Source organism: Pseudophryne corroboree, chromosome 9 (assembly GCF_028390025.1).
Source record: "Pseudophryne corroboree isolate aPseCor3 chromosome 9, aPseCor3.hap2, whole genome shotgun sequence".
Taxonomy (NCBI): domain Eukaryota; kingdom Metazoa; phylum Chordata; class Amphibia; order Anura; family Myobatrachidae; genus Pseudophryne; species Pseudophryne corroboree.
In genome coordinates, this window is record NC_086452.1 from 121234521 (window position 1) to 121255733 (window position 21213).

Sequence of the window (21213 nt, forward strand, 5' to 3'; positions counted from 1 at the left end):
AGCGTAGCCGCGGTAAGTCTTGATAAGCGAACGGCCCCTGCTGCAGTAGGTCCTCCCGAAGAGGAAGAGGCCTTGGCACTTCTAGCAGTAGATCCGCATACCAAGCACTTCTTGGCCAGTCCGTGGCAATGAGGACTGCCTGAACTTTTGTTCTCCCTATGATTTTTAGAACTCTTGGAATGAGTGGAAGTGGAGGAAAACGTACACCGACCGAAACACCCCTGGAGTCACTAGAGCGTCCACCGCTACGGCTTGCGGGTCCCTCGACCTGGATAATAACGTCGGTTTATGTAAGCCACCGTCGTTACATTGTCCGACTGCACTTGAATGGCCCGATTTCTCAGAAGATGGGCCGCTTGGAGAAGCCCGTTGTAGACGACTCTTAATTCCAGAATGTTTATCGGTAGGCCGGCTTCCAGACTTGACCACCTTCCTTGGAAGGTTTCCCCTTGAGTGACTGCGCCGCATCCCCGGAGACTTGCATCCATGGTTAGAAAGATCCAGTCCTGAATCCCGAACCTGCGGCCCTCCAGAAGGAGAGGTAATTGCAGCCACCAGAGGAGTGAGATCCTGGCCTTTGGCGACATACATATTGTCTGGTGCATGTGCAGATGAGATCCCGACCATTTGTCCAGGAGATCCAGTTGGAAGGACCGAGCATGAAATCTCCCGTACAGCAGAGCCTCGTAAGAAGCCACCATCTTTCCCAGAAGGCTAATGCACTGATGAACTGACACCCGGGCTGGCTTCAGGACATCCCGGACCATTGGCTGTATCACCAACGCTTTTTCCTTAGGAAGAAACACCCTCTGCATTTCCGTGTCGAGGATCATTCCCAGAAATGATAACATCCCAGTTGGTTCCAAATGTGATTTTGGAAGATTCAGGATCCAACCATGGCCCTCATTCCGAGTTGTTCGCTCGCAAGCTGCTTTTAGCAGCTTTGCACACGCTAAGCCGCCGCCTACAGGGAGTGAATCTTAGCTTATCAAAATTGCGAACGAAAGATTAGCAAAATTGCGAATAGACACTTCTTAGCAGTTTCTGAGTAGCTCCACACTTACTCGGCAACTGCGATCAGTTCAGTCAGTTTCGTTCCTGGTTTGACGTCACAAACACACCCAGCGTTCGCCCAGACACTCCTCCGTTTCTCCAGCCACTCCCGCGTTTTTCCCAGAAACGTTAGCGTTTTTCGCACACACCCATAAAACGGCCAGTTTCCGCCCAGAAACACCCACTTCCTGTCAATCACATTACGATCACCAGAACGAAGAAAAAAACCTCGTAATGCCGTGAGTAAAATACCTAACTGCATAGCAAATTTACTTGGCGCAGTCGCACTGCGGACATTGCGCATGCGCATTAGCGACTAATCGCTCCGTTGCGAGAAAAATATAACGAACGAACAACTCGGAATGACCCCCCATGTTCCTTGAGAAGTTGGGTCGTGAGAGCTATAGACTGTAACAGCTTTTGCTTGGACGATGCCTTTATCAGCAGATCGTCCAGATATGGAATTATGTTCACCTCTTGTCTGCGGAGGAGAACCATTATTTTCGCCATCACCTTGGTGAATACCCTCGGTGCTGTGGAAAGGCCGAATGGCAGGGCCTGGAATTGAAAATGACAGTCCAACAGTGCGAATCGGAGATAAGCTTGATGCGGCTGCCAAATCGTAATGTGGAGGTACGCATCCTTGATATCCAGGGATACCAGAAATTTCCCTTCCTCCAGACCTGATATCACCGCCCTTAGAGACTCCATTTTGAACTTGAACGCCCTCAGAAAGGGGTTTAGTGATTTTAAGTTCAGAATGGGCCTGACCGAACTATCCGGATTCGGTACCACGAAAAGGTTTGAATAGAAACCTTTGTTTTGCATCTGGGGAGGAACTGGTACAATAACCTGTGCCTCCACCAACTTCAGGATGGCTCCCTGTAGGGTAGCCCTGTGTGCCAGCAAAGCTAGCAAGCCTGATTTGAAGAGCCGGTGAGGAGGGAGATCCTGAAATTCCAGTACAAGAATCTTGTACCCAGGGATCCAGTCCGGACGACACCCAGACGTGACTGACTCTCGCCCCCACCAGCCCTACCTCCGGGCCGCGCGGTCCACCGTCATGCTGAGGACTTTGGCGTACCTGAAGCAGGCTTCTGTTCCTGAAAACCCGCGGCAGCAGGTTTCTGAAGGTGTTGGACGGAAGATTGTCAGGCAGCTCCAGAGCGGGAACACCAGCAGTAGATGGAGCCTGGAGCTGGGGGAGGGGCTACAGGTCAAGCGCCTTATCCCCTATGCTTGTCCTCACCACCTGGTACTATGGAGCCTTATTAAAATGGATATGTCGGTATACGACTTGTGCTCCTATGCCCTGATGGATATAGTGAGGTCCCTGCATGGCCACAGTGAACACGCCAGCGTCGCAGTCCGTCTCCTTAGACCGCGATTTACCGGCGGATCCCACCTGGGGGACCCTCTTACCTCCTCCATGATGTGCAGCCACGCGATCCAGGAGAGCTGCAGCAGCAGTGTGCCTAAAAACCGGTACGTCTCCGCTGCAAGTACCCAGGAACCAGGCCACATGAGTATGCAGCGCCGCTAAGGGAGGTGATGGAGTGGCAGCACAGCATGTCAGGATGACACAAAGTGCAGCGGCCCTTGAAGTCTTCTAAAAAAGCTCTTTTCAGGGATGCCTAGCGCAACCCCCCTGTTAGTTGACCTGCACTGCAGGCACCACTTACAAACTGTCTACTCCCTGGCTCCTCCCTCTATGCCCCTCCTCCAGACCTCAGTTAGTTAGATTCTGTGCCCAGAGAGACTGGACACACACTAGGGGAGCTCTCCTGAGTTTCTCTGAAAAGACTTTGTTAGTTTTTTTATTTTCGGGGAGACCTGCTGGCTACAGGCTCCCTGCTTCGCAAACGTGGAGAAAATCTATGGAGGAAGCCTTATCCCAGGTACAGGCACCCTCGGGGTCACAAAAGCGTTCATTTACCTAGATGGCGGATTCTGATACCGACACGGACTCTGATTCCAGTGTCGACTTTAGTGAGGCCAGTTTACATCCAAGAGTGGTGAAGAGTATTCAGTACATGATTGTGGCAATTAAAGATGTTTTACATGTTCCTGAGGTGCCTCCTGTTCCAGATACAAGGGTTTGTTTATTTAAAGGGAAAAAGCCTGATGTGACGTTTCCCCCCTCTCATGAATTGAATGCTCTTTGTGAAAAAGCTTGGGAATCGCCTGACAAAAGGTGGCAGATTCCCAAGAGAATTTTTATGGCATATCCTTCCCCTCTGACGACAGGGAAAAGTGGGAGTCATCTCCCAATGTGGACAAGGCCCTCTCCCGGCTGTCCAAGAAGGTGGCACTTCCGTCTCCCGACACTGCTGCCCTCAAGGATCCTGCGGATCGTAAGCAGGAAACGACATTAAAAGCAATTTATGTCAATACGGGTGCACTCCTCAGACCTGCCGTGGCGTCGGTTTAGGTGAGTAGTACTATTGCTAAGTGGGCTGATAATTTGGCATCTGATATGGATACCATGGATAGGGATAACATTCTTTTGACTCTCGGTTATATCAGGGACGCTGCTGCTTACCTAAAGGATGCGGCGAGGGATACTGGCCTCTTGGGATCAAGGGCCAATGACATGGCAGTCTCGGCCAGGAGAGCGCTGTGGATTCATCAATGGAATGCTGATGCCGACTCCAAGAAAGCTATGGAAGCTCTCCCTTATAAAGGAGGTGTCTTGTTTGGTGACGGCCTCGCTGACCTGGTGTCTACCGCTACATCGGGTAAGTCATCTTTTCTTCCTTATGTCCCAGCACAACAGAAAAAGGCACCCCATTATCAGATGCAGTCCTTTCGGCCTAATAGATACAAAAAAGGAAGAAGCTCGTCCTTCCTTGCTTCAAAAGGTAGAGGAAGGGGTAAAAGGGCGCCTGCTACGTCAGGCTCCCAGGACCAAAAGTCCTCCCCGGCCTTTGGCAAGTCCACCGCATGACGCTGGGGCTCCCTTACGGAAGTCCGTGCCGGTGGGGGCGCGTCTCAGACTCTTCAGTCAGGTCTGGGTTCACTCGGGCCTAGATCCTTGGGTGTTAAGACATAGTGTCCCAAGGATACAAACTGGAGTTTCAGGAGCTGCCCCCCCACCGATTTTTCAACTCAGCCTTGCCAGTTTCTATCCCAGAAAGGGAAGTAGTGAGTGCGGCAATACAAAAGCTATGTCAACAGTGTGTCACTGTCCCGGTACCCCCGTCCCAACGGGGAGAAGGGTTTTATTCAAGCCTCTTTGTCATACCAAAGCCGGATGGCTCGGTCAGACCGATCCTGAACCTAAATCCCTCAATCTGTATTTGAAAACTTTCAAGTTCAAAATGGAATCTCTTCGGGCAGTGATCTCCAGTCTAGAAGGGGGGGATTTTATGGCGTCAGTCGACATAAAAGATGCCTACTTACATGTCCCGATATATCCTCCACATCAGGCGTTCCTGAGATTTGCGGTGCAGGATTGTCATTACCAGTTTCAGACGTTGCCGTTTGGGCTTTCCACGGCCCAGAGGGTCTTCACCAAAGTGATGGCGAAAATGATGGTGCTCCTACGCAAGCAAGGTGTCACAATTATCCCGTACTTGGACGATCTCCTGATAAAGGCGAGATCGAAGGAACAGTTGCTAAGAAATGTGGAACTCTCCCTGACGGTTCTGTAACATCATGGTTGGATTCTAAATTTGCCAAAATCTCAGTTGATTCCGACAACTCGGCAGCCGTTTTTGGGCATGATCATGGACACGGAACGGCAAAGACTGGTTCTTCCAGCGGAGTGTCGATTCATCAATGCACTCGAGTGCTAGGGAAGATGGTTGCGGCTTACGAAGCCATTCCGTTTTGCAGGTTTCATGCCCGGGTGTTTCAGTGGGACCTGCTGAACAAATGGTCCGGGTCTCACCTGCACTTGCACCGGAAAATAAGTCTATCTTCCAGGACCAGAATTTCTCTCCTGTGGTGGCTGCAAAGTTCTCACCTTCTAGAGCGACGCAGGTTCGGAATCCAGGATTGGGTCCTGCTGACCACGGATGCAAGTCTCTGAGGCTGGGGAGCAGTCATGCTACGAAGAAGTTTCCAGGGAAAATGGTCAAGCCAGGAAACTTGTCTCCACGTAAACGTTCTCGTGTTAAGAGCCATTTACAACGGCCTTCTGCAAGCGGAACACCTTCTCGAGGTCTACCTGCCCTGATTAAGTCCGACAACGTAACAGCGGTAGCGTACGTAAACCGCCAGGGCGGAACAAGGAGCAGAGCGGCGATGGCGGAGGCAGTCTTCCTTCCGGGCATGGACAACTGGGAAGCAGACTTCCTCAGCAGACACTATTTCCATCCAGGAGAGTGGGCTCTTCATCAAGAGGTTTTTGCAGAAGTGACAAGGCGTTGGGGAATTCCTCAAATAGACATGATGGCGTCTCGCCTCAACAAGAAGCGTCCAAGGTACTGTTCCAGATCAAGGAAACCCCAAGCCAGTGCAGTGGACGCCCTGGTAACTCCGTGGGTGTTTCAGTCGGTATACGTGTTCCCTCCACTTCCTCTCATTCCGAAAGTGTTGAGGATCATAAGACGAACAAGAGTTCCGGCAGTACTCGTCGTTCCAGATTGGCCACGGAGGGCCTGTTATCCGGATCTTCAGGAATTGCTCATAGAAGATCCTTGGCCGCTTCCTCTCAGAAAGGACCTGTTACTACAAGGGCCATGCGTTTTTCAGGACTTACCGCGGCTGCGTTTGACAGCGTGGAGGTTGAACGCCAAATCCTAGCTCGAAAGGGTATTCCCGGGGAAGTCATCCCCACTCTCCTTAAGGCTAGAAAGGAGGTCACGGCGAAGCATTATCACCGTATTTGGAGAAAATATGTGTCGTGGTGTGAAGCCAGGAAAGCTCCTGCGGAGGAGTTTCAGCTGGGTCGTTTCCTCCATTTTTTGCAGGCAGGTGTGGATACAGGCCTAAACTTAGGTTCCATCAAAGTGCAGATTTCGGCTTTATCTATTTTCTTACAAAAAGAATTGTCCGCCCTTCCTGAAGTTCAGACTTTCGTGAAGAGAGTGCTGCATATCCATCCTCCGTTTGTGCCACCCGTGGCACCATGGGATCTTGACGTGGTGTTACAATTTCTTATGTCTCACTGGTTTGAACCTTTGCGAAAGGTTGAGTTGAAATTTCTCACTTGGAAAGTGGTCATGCTTTTGGCCTTGGCGTCCGCCAGACGGGTGTCAGAATTGGCAGCTTTGTCTCACAAGAGCCCATATTTGATTTTCCATGTGGATAGAGCGAAATTGAGGTCTCGTCAACAATTTCTGCCAAAGGTGGTTTCTTCGTTTCATATAAATCAACCTATTGTGGTACCGGTGGTTACGGATGCCGTGGCGGTACCAAAATCTCTCGATGTGGTAAGAGCGTTGAAGATTTATGTCATCAGAACGGCTCTTGTGAGGAAAACAGAGGCTCTGTTTGTCCTCTATGCTTCCAACAAGATTGGAAATCCCGCTTCCAAGCAGACTATTGCCCGCTGGATTTGTAATACGATTCAGCATGCTCATTCTACGGCTGGATTGCCGTTGTCGAAGTCAGTGAAGGCCCATTCTACCAGAAAGGTGGGCTCATCTTGGGTGGCTGCCCGAGGGGTCTCGGCACTTCAGCTTTGCCGAGCAGCTACGTGGTCGGGTTCAAACACTTTTGCTAAATTCTACAAGTTTGATACCCTGGCTGATGAGGACCTCATGTTTGCTCAATCGGTGCTGCAGAGTCGTCCGCACTCTCCCGCCCGGTCTGGAGCTTTGGTATAGACCATGGGGGGAGAGTCCCCAGCATCCTCTAGGACGTAAGAGAAAATAGGATTTTAATACCTACCGGTAAATCCTTTTCTCCTAGCCCGTAGAGGATGCTGGGCGCCCATCCCAGTGCGTACTGTTACTTGCAGTTGTATGGTTACTTGTTGGTTTCGGTTACACGAAGGTTGTGTATTGGTCATGTTCAGCTTGTTGCTGTGTTTTTTCGTTCATACTGTTATCTGGTTTTCTTGGTAATCCAGTTGTACGGTATGTTGTGATGTGAGCTGGTATGTATCTCACCCTTACTTAACGAAAATCCTTTTCCTCAAAATGTCCGTCTCACTGGGCACAGTTCCTATAACTGAGGTCTGGAGGAGAGGCATAGAGGGAGGAGCCAGTTCACACCCAGTCAAAAGTCTTTTAGTGTGCTCATGTCTCCTGCGGATCCCGTCTATACCCCATGGTCCTTTTGGAGTCCCCAGCATCCTCTAGGACGTAAGAGAAAACTGAAAAACCTTACCAAATCTCTCATTTTCTGAAACTCTCACTCTATTACATTTGGCCCCTGATGTTTCATCGCGGGTAATTGGATACCCCCTAAATAGATTACCATGCCTTCAACTCTATTACTGTTAACATGCCTTGTCGATCATTGCTGAACTATTTGACTAGATTAAGTGAGCCAATATTTTCACAAAATCAGGTTTTATAAGAGCATACATCTGCATCTGAGTTAGACACTGTGATGAATGGAAGATCTCCTGGCCAGTAATTATGAATACTTTATGTATTTTTAGTCTCTCCAAATCCCTGGTGGCATACCAATAATTTGTCTACAATCCTCCACAGATTTACATGCGCCCTAAAACTGTAAATTTTTATTAAAGTAAATGTGCCCTTCTCATAACTCAATGCTTCCTCCTCAAACCCTCCACCATATACAGTATCTTTCCCAGTTCACCCACCAACTGTTCATTACTTCCCTCAATATGTAAGCATGGCAGTACCCTTTTTCTCTCTTGTCCTCCATAACACACTCCATGTCACCAGTACTCCGCTCCCTTGTCTCCTTCTCCCTTTCAGTGACTCAGACCCTGTTTGCTTGTACATATATTGTATACAGGATTATGGTGTGCAGAATGAATTCCCACATACAACTCATCACTACATGCTCCTGCTAGCTTTAGAATGGTACCCTAGCCTTGTGCCTGTTATTTGCCCTACTCAGTCTGTGGTGTTATTAATCTTTGGTACTTATGTAGTGTACACTCTAAGCTTCTTTCGCAGGGCGCTGCGCCCTGCCCCTTTTTTGAGTGACAGAATGCCGCCCTGCCCGTTTGTGCCCGCCCTGCTAAGGACTGCTCTTTCCCCCCCGCCGCGCTGTCACTTCTCCCCCCCGCCGCGCTGTCACATCTCCCCCCCGCCGCGCTGATAGCTCTCAGCTGAAGGCGGAGACAGGGTATGCGTGCAGTGGGGAGGAGCAGCCAATCAGAGCCTGCGGTGTCTCCCGCCAGTCCTCCGGCATGGTTTGATTCCCCCTCACCATGGCGCTGCGCGCTGACCTGGGCTCCGCCGTCAGCATCAAGAGACCGGCCCCGCTGACCCGGCACAGCGCTCTCCTCCGCAACGGTGAGTGCCACTCTGCATCTGCCCTGTGCCCGTCCTCCCCTTCCTCCTAGTGTTCTCTCCCTGGTGCAGTGTGCCTCAGTGTTCTCTCCCTGGTGCAGTGTGCCTCAGTGTTCTCTCCCTGGTGCAGGGTGCCTCAGTGTTCTCTCCCTGGTGCAGGGTGCCTCAGTGTTCTCTCCCTGGTGCAGTGTGCCTCAGTGTTGTCTCCATGGTGCAGTGTGCCTCAGTGTTGTCTCCCTGGTGCAGTGTGCCTCAGTGTTCTCTCCCTGGTGCAGTGTGCCTCAGTGTTCTCTCCCTGGTGCAGTGTGCCTCAGTGTTCTCTCCCTGGTGCAGTGTGCCTCAGTGTTCTCTCCCTGGTGCAGTGTGCCTCAGTGTTCTCTCCCTGGTGCAGTGTGCCTCAGTGTTATCTCCCTGGTGCAGTGTGCCTCAGTGTTCTCTCCATGGTGCAGTGTGCCTCAGTGTTCTCTCCCTGGTGCAGTGTGCCTCAGTGCTCTGCCTGGCGCAATATGTATAACGTGCTCTACCTGGCGCAGTGTGTATAGGAGGTTCTACCTGGTGCAATGTGTATAACGTGCTCTATCTGGCGCAATATGTATAGCGTGCTCTACCTGGCGCAGTGTGTATAGGAGGTTCTACCTGGTGCAATGTGTATAACGTGCTCTACCTGGCGCAATATGTATAACGTGCTCTACCTGGCGCAGTGTGTATAGGAGGTTCTACCTGGTGCAATGTGTAGAACGTGCTCTATCTGGCGAAATATGTATACACCTGGCGCAGTGTGTATAGGAGGTTCTACCTGGTGCAATGTGTATAAGCAGCACTATTGTGTGGTATAATGTGATTTGGTACTATTATGTGGTCACGCCCCTTCCCCACGAAACAACTCCCCTACATTTTTGCTGCACGCCTCCGGCGCGCACTGTCCATGCTTTCACCTATAGGAATGGGAGCACCAAGCATTATAGTATGTACCTAATTTTGCCCTTCTAACTTAAAAATGTGCCCTCACGAATGAAAAATGTGCCCTCCCCGTGATCAGCACCCTGCCCTAAAAAAATCCTAGAGTGAAGACTATTATGCTATGATCCCATATTGTGTATCGTATTTATGCTCTGATACTATGTTTTTGTCTCTATGTTTAACCTACAAAGAAAGCCAAAAGGAGAGTTTTGGAAAAGACTCTTTTGTGGGAGCACTCCAATTCAGAGGTTATTAGTGTAATTTATGAATTGTTAAATAGAAACAATGATAGTTAACAAAAATCAAATTCAGGGAGTGACTACCTATGAAATTAATAGTAGCTTAGCGAGAATATTAATAAATTATTCGTGATCTCCAATACTCACGATTAGCAAATCGCCAGGAGCAAATTTCTGTGATACTTTTGTCACCATAATTCTATGTGATATATCTCATGAAGTAAGTGACCATCATTCATTCTGCGATTAATATCCATTACGGATTTTAGTAGATGCAGAGAATAAAATCATTGGTCACACGAATCCCAATATTGGATGACATACAACTAAGTGCCACTGTGTCCAAGAGCCAATTTATTGCAGTACCAGGGTGTTCAAAGGAGGTCTCCCTTCCTCGTACTGACCCGGCCTTTCACTGCTTAGCTTCCAAGTTCAGAAGAGATTGGGCATCTCCAGTGGAGTATGACCGCAATTATTGGACTCCTTTCTTTGGTCACTCCAAATATATGCCAAGTGACTACTATATGTAAGGAGTGGAAAATGTATATAATTCGTAACAATTGAGTTACAAACTGAAAAGGATTACATGCAAACAGCTGATAAATCAGCATAAGATACAGTGATCACTGGGGTTAGTTGTATGTATATAGTCACTTAAATATATGAGGGAAAAATTCAAATATACCACATATAAGCAAAATATGTGACACGGCGGTCACATGGGAGTAAATAAATGCATATTATCACAAATATTCATTAACTGATAAGTCAATATATGACATGGCGGTCATGACACAGTTGTCATAAAGAGATACTTAAATTACGGAAAGGTATGTGACAGAGTGGTCACAGAACCTTAACAATCACCAGCTGATTGATCAGCACATGACACAATGGTCACAAAGAGATAATTATAAATACAATCCCTTAATTATACCACATGTGACCTGATTGTCACAAGTATTCATCAATTGATAATTCGGTTTGTGACCCGGCAGTCACGACACAGTGGTCACAAAGAGATACTTAAATTGTGGAAAGGTATGTGACACGGCGGCCACAAAATCCTTAACGATCACCAGCTGATTAATCAGCATATGACACAATGGTCACAAACAGATAATTATAGATATAATCCCTTAATTATTCCACATGTGACATGGTTAACAACCACCAGTTGATTGATCAACATATGACACAATGGTCACAAAGAGATAGTTATAAATACACTCCCTTAATTATACCGCATGTGACATAGAAGTTCACAGAAAAATTATAAATAAGTTATTAGAAAAATTGTATATGTGGAAAAATTCATAAATGCCACATTACATCATTAATTAATAAATGTTATGTTTGTGCTTAGAAAAAATCACCTGTACGGCCGTACCAATTAACTTAAGTGCCTGATTAAGGCAGAGTGGCAGACAATTTTGAGTAGATATCAAACAGATACCAGCTATAATGAACAATTATTTCTTTAGATTGCACTTGAGGACTGAACTGCTATAGGGTATCTCTGATGTTCAGAGTTCTATAAGAGGTATTTGCAGATTATTCAGTCAGTCAGTTGCAGCCTTGCAAATTTTCACTTTAAAATAGTTAGATTGCACATTGGTGTGGGGTATATACGATACCAGTGCTGGTCTGTACGCTGTCCATTCCATTTTAGGCCGTGTAAGGGCTCCGAGGACTGCAGCGGCGTGTGTCTGTAATAGCGGTGGGTTGTAGACGTTGCCGCGGAGACACTCCGGAAGCTGCAGCAGCGTGTGTCCGTGGTCTCACTGAGGGCCGTTACCTGGTGATGGTCTAAGCGCTCCGGCTGGCGCGATCACGTGTGCGCATCACGTGATTGCTTGATCCTGACGTACGTTTCGCAAATTAAGCTTGGTCACAGGACGTAATGTGATCACTGAAGGTTCCAGTTTATGTAGATCGGGGCTCTTAGCTGATTGGATGATTTGTTTGATGAACATAATAGTCCACCAATCTTGTGGGTTATATTGGTCTCCCAGGTTTCACAATAATAATAAAAGTAGTTACCACGGCTTGTGTTAGTTTGTAGTGGATTTGTAGTATAAATAATATGCCAAGGCATGTTTAATAAGGTGAAAAACATATTGTTGATGTGCAAGTAGTGATATGTTATTAATTAATTTATAGCAGTGCCTTAATTGATTAATAAGTAATAAGTGATGTGATTCATGATGACTTTTATATTAATTTTTATTATTGATTGGTGAAAATTGCGGGGGAATGAAATATTTAATAAGGAAGTGAGGGAAAAATGGTGAATTAATTGTACTTATTTGTGATGATAATGGAGAGGACAGGAATAATGTGAAGAGAACCTATGATGAAGATGTGCTGTTGAATAGAAGTGGTGGGAATGTGAGTGATATGCTGTTACTAGCCTGTGATGAAATTGTGCTATGTGAGAGTAGATAAGTGTGACAAGAGCGTGATTAATAGTCTGTTATTAGGAAGTGGGATGTTTTAAAAAGAGGTGTTGTAAAAATATTTTATGTGAGTTAACCATGGCTAAAGGGAGAAACTGAAGGTGGATAGCAAGTGTTATGAAATGAGGACATTAATTTAGATAAACCCCGTAGTTTATGTTTTCATTCATACCTGTTGGGTATAAGGATCCCATCTTAAAGATCCATTCGCTCTCTCTTTTCAGTAAGTTATCGGTTAGATTACCTCCTCGTATTCAGAGTTTAATTTTCTCCAAACCAAAGACTTTGTGCTCCTCCCATCTATTCTCATGATGGGTGTAAAAATGGCGAGCAACTGAAGTTAGTTGCTTCATCTTAGCCTTGTCCGTGATGGCATTACGTATAGATCCTACATGTTCTAGGACTCGCTGTTTGAGCGGGCGAGTTGTCATGCCAATGTATTTTTGGTTACAGCTACATTTCAAGCAATAAATAACTCCTTCCGTTTGGCAGTTCATGTAGTCTTTTATTTGTATCATCTTTCCGAATTTATCTTCTATTTCCTTTGTTGAATCTATATATTTGCAGGCTTTGCATTTGCCACAGGGGTATGTTCCAGTGGCTATTGGTCTTTTAGTAGGGAATTTTTGAAAGTGACTGCTTACAAGTCTGTCTTTGAGGTTTTTGGATCTGCGCCAACTCATGGCGACCTTAGGACCCAAATTTTTGGATAGGGTAAGATCTGCATGTAGAATATGCCAATGTTTCTGTATTGCTGTGTTTACCCTCTTCCATTCTTGACAGAAATTCCCAACAAAACGAATGGTGTTATCAGTACTTGTATTTTTTGGTTCTCTTTTGAAAATTAAGTCCTCTCTTTTGATGGTTTTGACAGTTTTCATAGCTTTTTTTATTGAGGTTTTACTGTATCCCCTATCGCATAGTCTATTTGTCAGTTCTATGCTTTGTGTTGTAAATTCCTTGTCATCTGAACAGTTCCTGCGGAGTCGGAGGAATTCCCCTTTTGGAATATTTTCTATGGTAGGGGGAAAATGAGAACTGGTTTGGTGTAATAAGGTGTTTGTTGCTGTGCTCTTCCGATATAATTTTGTAGCAATCATTCCTTCAGGGTTCTTGTAAATCATCAAGTCCAAAAATGGAAGCTCCGATTGGCTTATACTATGTGTTAGATGAATATTCAAATCATTCTTGTTGAGATGTTCTATGAATTGGTGCAGCAGCTGTAGGTCACCTTCCCAGATCATAAAAATGTCGTCTATGTATCTGTTCCACATAACGACATGAGACGTAAATATGTCATTGTGGTCTTTGAAGATGATTTCCTTCTCCCACCATCCAAGAAATATGTTAGCATATGTGGGCGCACAGGCCGCCCCCATAGCTGTGCCCATTGTTTGGAGGTAAAATTTGTCATTAAATGTAAAAAAATTGTAATGTAGCACAAAATGAAGTAATTTAATAAAAAACAGGTGAAAGTCCTTCTTTGGTTCATTATATAGAAAGTGTGCTACCGCTCTTATCCCATCTTTATGGCCTATTGATGTGTATAAAGCCTCAACATCTAGTGACACCAAGTATTGATTTTCTTCTAGTCTCAAATCATGCAGTTTCCTCAATATGTCAGTTGTGTCCTGGACATATGAGGGAAGATCAAGAACATATTGTCTGAGGTGTAGATCAAGGAAGATACTCGACTTTTCTGTTAATCCCCCTATCCCAGACACAATGGGTCTGGGATAGGGGGATTAACAGAAAAGGCGAGTATCTTCCTTGATCTACACCTCAGACAATATGTTCTTGATCTTCCCTCATATGTCCAGGACACAACTGACATATTGAGGAAACTGCATGATTTGAGACTAGAAGAAAATCAATACTTGGTGTCACTAGATGTTGAGGCTTTATACACATCAATAGGCCATAAAGATGGGATAAGAGCGGTAGCACACTTTCTATATAATGAACCAAAGAAGGACTTTCACCTGTTTTTGATTAAATTACTTCATTTTGTGCTACATTACAATTTTTTTACATTTAATGACAAATTTTACCTCCAAACAAGGGGCACGGCTATGGGGGCGGCCTGTGCGCCCACATATGCTAACATATTTCTTGGATGGTGGGAGAAGGAAATCATCTTCAAAGACCACAATAACATATTTACGTCTCATGTCGTTATGTGGAACAGATACATAGACGACATTTTTATGATCTGGGAAGGTGACCTACAGCTGCTGCACCAATTCATAGAACATCTCAACAAGAATGATTTGAATATTCATCTAACACATAGTATAAGCCAATCGGAGCTTCCATTTTTGGACTTGATGATTTACAAGAACCCTGAAGGAATGATTGCTACAAAATTATATCGGAAGAGCACAGCAACAAACACCTTATTACACCAAACCAGTTCTCATTTTCCCCCTACCATAGAAAATATTCCAAAAGGGGAATTCCTCCGACTCCGCAGGAACTGTTCAGATGACAAGGAATTTACAACACAAAGCATAGAACTGACAAATAGACTATGCGATAGGGGATACAGTAAAACCTCAATAAAAAAAGCTATGAAAACTGTCAAAACCATCAAAAGAGAGGACTTAATTTTCAAAAGAGAACCAAAAAATACAAGTACTGATAACACCATTCGTTTTGTTGGGAATTTCTGTCAAGAATGGAAGAGGGTAAACACAGCAATACAGAAACATTGGCATATTCTACATGCAGATCTTACCCTATCCAAAAATTTGGGTCCTAAGGTCGCCATGAGTTGGCGCAGATCCAAAAACCTCAAAGACAGACTTGTAAGCAGTCACTTTCAAAAATTCCCTACTAAAAGACCAATAGCCACTGGAACATACCCCTGTGGCAAATGCAAAGCCTGCAAATATATAGATTCAACAAAGGAAATAGAAGATAAATTCGGAAAGATGATACAAATAAAAGACTACATGAACTGCCAAACGGAAGGAGTTATTTATTGCTTGAAATGTAGCTGTAACCAAAAATACATTGGCATGACAACTCGCCCGCTCAAACAGCGAGTCCTAGAACATGTAGGATCTATACGTAATGCCATCACGGACAAGGCTAAGATGAAGCAACTAACTTCAGTTGCTCGCCATTTTTACACCCATCATGAGAATAGATGGGAGGAGCACAAAGTCTTTGGTTTGGAGAAAATTAAACTCTGAATACGAGGAGGTAATCTAACCGATAACTTACTGAAAAGAGAGAGCGAATGGATCTTTAAGATGGGATCCTTATACCCAACAGGTATGAATGAAAACATAAACTACGGGGTTTATCTAAATTAATGTCCTCATTTCATAACACTTGCTATCCACCTTCAGTTTCTCCCTTTAGCCATGGTTAACTCACATAAAATATTTTTACAACACCTCTTTTTAAAACATCCCATTTCCTAATAACAGACTATTAATCACGCTCTTGTCACACTTATCTACTCTCACATAGCACAATTTCATCACAGGCTAGTAACAGCATATCACTCACATTCCCACCACTTCTATTCAACAGCACATCTTCATCATAGGTTCTCTTCACATTATTCCTGTCCTCTCCATTATCATCACAAATAAGTACAATTAATTCACCATTTTTCCCTCACTTCCTTATTAAATATTTCATTCCCCCGCAATTTTCACCAATCAATAATAAAAATTAATATAAAAGTCATCATGAATCACATCACTTATTACTTATTAATCAATTAAGGCACTGCTATAAATTAATTAATAACATATCACTACTTGCACATCAACAATATGTTTTTCACCTTATTAAACATGCCTTGGCATATTATTTATACTACAAATCCACTACAAACTAACACAAGCCGTGGTAACTACTTTTATTATTATTGTGAAACCTGGGAGACCAATATAACCCACAAGATTGGTGGACTATTATGTTCATCAAACAAATCATCCAATCAGCTAAGAGCCCCGATCTACATAAACTGGAACCTTCAGTGATCACATTACGTCCTGTGACCAAGCTTAATTTGCGAAAAGTACGTCAGGATCAAGTAAATCACGTGATGCGCACACGTGATCGCGCCAGCCGGAGCGCTTAGACCATCACCAGGTAACGGCCCTCAGTGAGACCACGGACACACGCTGCTGCAGCTTCCGGAGTGTCTCCGCGGCAACGTCTACAACCCACCGCTATTACAGACACACGCCGCTGCAGTCCTCGGAGCCCTTACACGGCCTAAAACGGAATGGACAGCGTACAGACCAGCACTGGTATCGTATATACCCCACACCAATGTGCAATCTAACTATTTTAAAGTGAAAATTTGCAAGGCTGCAACTGACTGACTGAATAATCTGCAAATACCTCTTATAGAACTCTGAACATCAGAGATACCCTATAGCAGTTCAGTCCTCAAGTGCAATCTAAAGAAATAATTGTTCATTATAGCTGGTATCTGTTTGATATCTACTCAAAATTGTCTGCCACTCTGCCTTAATCAGGCACTTAAGTTAATTGGTACGGCCGTACAGGTGATTTTTTCTAAGCACAAACATAACATTTATTAATTAATGATGTAATGTGGCATTTATGAATTTTTCCACATATACAATTTTTCTAATAACTTATTTATAATTTTTCTGTGAACTTCTATGTCACATGCGGTATAATTAAGGGAGTGTATTTATAACTATCTCTTTGTGACCATTGTGTCATATGTTGATCAATCAACTGGTGGTTGTTAACCATGTCACATGTGGAATAATTAAGGGATTATATCTATAATTATTTGTTTGTGACCATTGTGTCATATGCTGATTAATCAGCTGGTGATCGTTAAGGATTTTGTGGCCGCCGTGTCACATACCTTTCCACAATTTAAGTATCTCTTTGTGACCACTGTGTCGTGACTGCCGGGTCACAAACCGAATTATCAATTGATTAAGGGAGTGTATTTATAACTATCTCTTTGTGACCATTGTGTCATATGTTGATCAATCAACTGGTGGTTGTTAACCATGTCACATGTGGAATAATTAAGGGATTATATCTATAATTATCTGTTTGTGACCATTGTGTCATATGCTGATTAATCAGCTGGTGATCGTTAAGGATTTTGTGGCCGCCGTGTCACATACCTTTCCACAATTTAAGTATCTCTTTGTGACCACTGTGTCGTGACTGCCGGGTCACAAACCGAATTATCAATTGATGAATACGTGTGACAATCAGGTCACATGTGGTATAATTAAGGGATTGTATTTATAATTATCTCTTTGTGACCATTGTGTCATATGCTGATCAATCAGCTGGTTATTGTTAAGGTTCTGTGACCACTCTGTCACATACCTTTCCGTAATTTAAGTATCTCTTTATGACAACTGTGTCATGACCGCCATGTCATATATTGACTTATCAGTTAATGAATATTTGTGATAATATGCATTTATTTACTCCCATGTGACCGCCGTGTCACATATTTTGCTTATATGTGGTATATTTGAATTTTTCCCTCATATATTTAAGTGACTATATACATACAACTAACCCCAGTGATCACTGTATCTTATGCTGATTTATCAGCTGTTTGCATGTAATCCTTTTCAGTTTGTAACTCAATTGTTACGAATTATATACATTTTCCACTCCTTACATATAGTAGTCACTTGGCATATATTTGGAGTGACCAAAGAAAGGAGTCCAATAATTGCGGTCATACTCCACTGGAGATGCCCAATCTCTTCTGAACGTGGAAGCTAAGCAGTGAAAGGCCGGGTCAGTACGAGGAAGGGAGACCTCCTTTGAACACCCTGGTACTGCAATAAATTGGCTCTTGGACACAGTGGCACTTAGTTGTATGTCATCCAATATTGGGATTCGTGTGACCAATGATTTTATTCTCTGCATCTACAAAAATCCGTAATGGATATTAATCGCAGAATGAATGATGGTCACTTACTTCATGAGATATATCACATAGAATTATGGTGACAAAAGTATCACAGAAATTTGCTCCTGGCGATTTGCTAATCGTGAGTATTGGAGATCACGAATAATTTATTAATATTCTCGCTAAGCTACTATTAATTTCATAGGTAGTCACTCCCTGAATTTGATTTTTGTTAACTATCATTGTTTCTATTTAACAATTCATAAATTACACTAATAACCTCTGAATTGGAGTGCTCCCACAAAAGAGTCTTTTCCAAAACTCTCCTTTTGGCTTTCTTTGTACTTGATACTTTTTGACTCCAGGGAGCACCACTGATAGCAACACTATACGATTTTGGGATTAATCCTTACAACATCTATGGTTGCCATATATAGAAGGAATTCTATTTAAATTCAGTTTTTCAGAGGCCTCTAACTATTTCATTAAAATCTATTCAGACTGGTGCGGTTTTCCCCCTTAAACTCCCTTTTTTCTATGTTTAACCTGTAAGGAGGTATGAAAACTTTGTGACGCCATAGAAAACAAGATTTTTTGGGGGGTACTTACTGTACCAATTAAATTTCTTTCTCTAACTTCATCTGGGAACACTTCATAACCATGGGGTTAGTGAGGGATTTAGGCATCAGCATTTAATGAGGGAATTTTTACCAGTATATAAGCTCCTCCTTTCACATCCCCTCATCAGTTTGAGCTTAAAAAGCCTCAACGATTGGTCAAAGAAAAAACTATTAATACAGTATCTTTCCCATATACTTAACCAATAAGGGAGGGATCGAAGTGTCCCCAAGATTAAGTCAGACAAGGAGATAAGTACTGTTAAGTACCAAAAAAATCTTGTTTTCTCTTTCCTTCATCTGGGGGACACTTCATAACAACGGGGATGTACAAAAGCTGCTCCTAGGGGACTAACCACATCCAACACAACAGGACAAATTTTCTTCACTATTTCCTACTTAACTATTTCCCGATGTACAGATGTAGCCACGTTCATCGATGTCCTAGTTGCGCCATACAAGCGAAGTAAGGAGTTATAAGGCACAAGAGGACAAACAGCATACAATATACAGCTTTACCACTGGGTGGTGATTGTTCCACTAATGAAAACTACAGTACAGTGCTGAATAGCAGCAGATGGATATGGCACTGCAGAATACATTACAATGTAGCAAGTCCTGACAAGTGGGCCAGTACGAAGTAAAGACAGTAGTTCTTTTTTAAATACATTAAATCTGCAGGGCGGAATTCAAAATTACCAGAACGGTAGGCACCCAGGGACAACATGCCATACAACTGAAAGCTCCCCTGGTGCGCTGTGTAAAATGATCCCTACATTACGTAGGAATGTGAACACAGAAAAAAATGTGCTAAGCATCTTCAACACTCACAAAGATAAGCACAGTTCAAAGTTTTACACAGCTCACTAAAAGGGATTTATCGGTAAGTACCAAAAGCCTCCTTTTTCTGTCAGCCACTAGTGGACACTGGAACAACTTCAAGACCGTGGAGACGTCCCAAAGTTTCCCCCTAGGCGGGAGATCACTGAGGAACTTGCAAAACAAGATGGCCAAACTGAAGATGAAGCTGCAAAAGTATCAAACTTGTAGAATGTGGCTAAAGTATGAATACTGGACCAAGTGGCTGCTCTACAGTGTTGAGACGTGGTAGAACCCCTACTAGTGGCCTAGGAAGACCCAACTGAGCGTGTAGAATGGGCCGGAATGGAAAATGGAGGATGCCTAGATTGGTGTAGATGAGCATGATGAATAGTCAACCGAATCCAGCGGGCCAAGGTCTGCTTCATAGCAGGCCACCCTCGCCGCGGAAGATCAAAAAGCACAAATAAAGCATCAGTCTTTCATAAAGGTGCTGTCCATTCCACGTAGATCTTTAACGTTCTCACTACATCCAGAGAAGGTGGTGTCCCAAAGTCCTTCTGTAAGTACGGTACCACAATCAGCTGACTGATATGAAAAGCCGAAACGACCACAAGAAGAAAGGAAGCATGTGTTCTCAACTCAGCACTATCAGGCTGAAATATACGTTATGGTAAGAACTTACCGTTGAAAACGGTATTTCTCCTATGTCCACAGGGTTCCACAGGAAAACATTGGGATATGATGGAGTGACAGCGGATTGGCACCAAACGATCACAAGCTTTCTGGCCTCCCAGGATGCAACGGGCTCGTCCATATATTCCCGCCCACTGGCTCAGTCAAATCAGTTGTATTACAAAGCATTTAGGCAGGAGCATTATGTAGAACCCTATTCAGGCGAGAACAACACACATGCACACCCTTCCATGCAAGAGGTTAGTGAGTATAAAGGTTCTCAAGTCAGGTGCGTCAGGGTGGTATCCCTGTGGACATAGGAGAAATACTGTTATCAACGGTAAGTTCTTACCATAACATATATTTCTCCGGCAGGGTCCACAGGTTATCCACAGGATAACAATGGGACTTCCCAAAGCAATTTTTTTGTGTGGGAATGCTCCTGATTAGACAGGAGAACCTTTCGCCCGAATTCAGCGTCATGAGAGGCAAAGGTATCCAAGGCATAATGTCTAATGAATGTGTTAATGGAAGACCATGTGGCTCCCTTACATATCTGTTCTGCTGAAGCACCATGTTGTGCTGCCCATGAAGGACATACCTTACCTGTACAATGAGCAGAGACATTAGCCGGAACAGGTAGATAAGCTCGAGAATATGCTTCTGAAATCGTCATTCGAAGCCATCTTACTAGCGTCTGTTTAGTAGCAGGCCATCCCCTCGTGAAATCCGTAGAGAATGAAGAGAGAATCTGTCTTTCTCTAACGTCCTTGAGGATGCTGGGACTCCGTAAGGACCATGGGGAATAGACGGGCTCCGCAGGAGATAGGGCACTTTAAGAAAGCTTTGGACTCTGGGTGTGCACTGGCTCCTCCCTCTATGCCCCTCCTCCAGACCTCAGTTTTACACTGTGCCCAGAGCAAGATGGGTGCACTGCAGAGAGCTCTCCAGAGTTCTCTGCCTAGAAGCATTTTTGTTTGGATTTTTTCTTTCTACCTTTTACTTTTTCACAGCAACAGGCTCCTGCATCGAGGGACTGAGGAGAGAGGAGCAGACCTTCTTGTCAAAGATAGGCTCTGCTTCCTCGGTTACTGGACACCATTAGCTCCAGAG

General features: G+C 44.3%; 1 protein-coding gene and 2 pseudogenes across 2 annotated transcripts in view; 1 reads left to right on the top strand and 2 right to left on the bottom strand.

The window, feature by feature from the left end:
* TDRD5 (tudor domain containing 5) overlaps nucleotides 1–21213 on the bottom strand; it is a 602913-nt gene that overhangs the window by 299347 nt on the left and 282353 nt on the right. The gene's annotated exons all lie outside the window — the stretch shown is intronic.
* LOC134962294 (5S ribosomal RNA) lies at nucleotides 9992–10111 on the bottom strand (annotated as a pseudogene).
* LOC134963834 (5S ribosomal RNA) lies at nucleotides 17805–17924 on the top strand (annotated as a pseudogene).